Below are 2,255 nucleotides of genomic sequence, written 5' to 3'. Positions count from 1 at the left end.
AATGCTGGTGAGGAAGGAAGGAGGGGTCAGAGCTTACAGTGTCTACAGCAAGATCTCAGCTTGGGAATGAGCATGGGCTTAGGGGACCACAAACCCTGTGAAGTCAGTGCAGAATTTCATATGTATGTGGCCAGGTATGCTGACTCTTAGCCACAGACCCATTTAGGAAAAGCTACCCCAAGGCTGCCTGGCTGGCTCAGGCAGGGGAACATGCAGCTCTTGATCTCAGGGTTGTGAGTTCAAGCCCCACCTGTTAAGTGTAGAGATTATTTAAAATACAAAGACAAAACAGCTGCCCAAAAAGCATAAATCTCTCCCGTAACAGCTGACATTTTTGATCGGTCTTAGGTAGCGATGGTTTCAAAACTTTTCTTCCTGAAGAGGGCCTTGTGGGCTGTGGGTCAGTTACTGATCAGGTGCTGGCCCATCTGCTTCAACCACCAGCCAAGCTGTGACTGGGACCTACCAGGCTCCTGTGGACATGGAGAAACCAGACAGGATGGCCAGGTCCCTGCAGTATTTCCTCCCAGAAAGCCCTTTTGAATCTGGGTTACCCCCTGAGACACACACTAGGGAACACCAGGCTTAGCCAGACAACACAAAGAACTTGGCTCATTCCGTGGTCCTGAGCAGGGAGGGGCCCATAAACTCTGGAAGGAATTTGCTGCGTTGATTTTCTCTACTAGAAATACTGACTAAAGCAAAGAGTTGACGCTGGTGCTAGACTTGGGGGCAAAAAAGAACAGTCGGGAACACTTTCCCAGATTTTTTCTTTAATCCCTGTTTACATTTGGTTTCATTTCTGCCTAAAAATATCCACCATGTATTCAGTAACAGAACAAACTCAGCCCTAAAATGTTCACAATGAAATGGAGAATGTCAGGTCCCTGGGTGGCTCAGTGGGTTAAGACTCTGCCTTTGGCTCAGGTCATGATCTCAGTGTCCTGGGATCAAGTCCTGCATCGGGCTCTCTGCTCAGCAAGGACCCTGCTTTCCCCTCTCTCTCTGCCTGCCTCTCTGCCTACTTGTGATTTCTCTCTCTGTGTGTCAAATAAATAAATAAAATCTTTTAAAAAAATGGAGGATGTGAAAAGTCATCCTCAAGGATACTATTCTGTATTATTTCAAGAGCTGTGTAATTAACGACATGGGAAATATTCACTACAGATGAAAGCCATTCAAAACATGTATATATGAGCTCAACAGGGTATAGTCGCACATACGGGAAAAAACAAAAACTATCACTAAAACATCAGTAATGCTGCCTCTGTCGCATGCAATTATGCATCGACTGTTTTCCGACTTCTGTAGGTCTCTACAATGAACACTTTGCTTTGCCATCAGATTATGTAACAATCCAATTTACTCTGCAACATTTGCTCTTAAGAGCAGCATTGCCAGAAAATTCCTGTGGGTGTTAATTTCTTTAAAAAGTCCTGGCACTTCCCATAAGCAAAGTCCTAAAGGGGAATGCCTATGTTGTATTGCAGAACTGTCCCTCCACCTGTGAATGAGGATTTATTAGAAAATGCAGATTCAACTGGACACTGGTGAGGAAGCATGGGATTTTCACAATTTTCTATCTGGCACACATTTCAATTATTTATATGCAATATATTTCTCATTCATTAACATAAAGGCACTTTATATTTGTTTTATTGGGGTGTAATTGACATGTATTAGTTTCAGGTGTACAACAATGATGTGATATTTATACATGCTGCAAAATGATCAAAATCTAGTTTATACCTATTACCATACAGAATTTTCTTGTGATGAGAACCTTTAATACCTACTCTTAGCAACTTTCAAATACATAATACAGTATTATCTTTAAGTTTTTGGGTTTTGGAATTTTTGTAAGTAATCTACAGTACCCAATGTGGACCTGAACTCATGACCCCAAGATCAAGAGTTGTATGCTCCTCTGAGACAGCTGGGGACCCCTAGAGTACAGTATTAATTGTAGTCGCCACGCATCCCCATGACATTTTATAACTAGAAGTCTACTTTTCAATTCCCATTTCATCCACCCCCCAATTCAAAGTGGTCCGTCAAGACTGTTCATAAAAGTCGATGTGTAGGGGTGCCTGGGTGGCTCAGTGGGTTAAGCCTCTGCCTTCGGCTCAGGTCATGATCTCAGGGTCCTGGGATCGAGCCCCGCATTGGGCTCTCTGCTCAGCAGGGAGTCTGCTTCTCCCTCTCTCTGCCTACTTGTGATTTCTGTCAAATAAATAAATAAAATCTTTAAAAAA

Source organism: Lontra canadensis, unplaced genomic scaffold, assembly GCF_010015895.1.
Source record: "Lontra canadensis isolate GAN:19392208 unplaced genomic scaffold, GSC_riverotter_1.0 scaffold82, whole genome shotgun sequence".
Lineage (NCBI taxonomy): Eukaryota > Metazoa > Chordata > Mammalia > Carnivora > Mustelidae > Lontra > Lontra canadensis.
Note: the sequence above shows the minus strand (reverse complement) of the source record.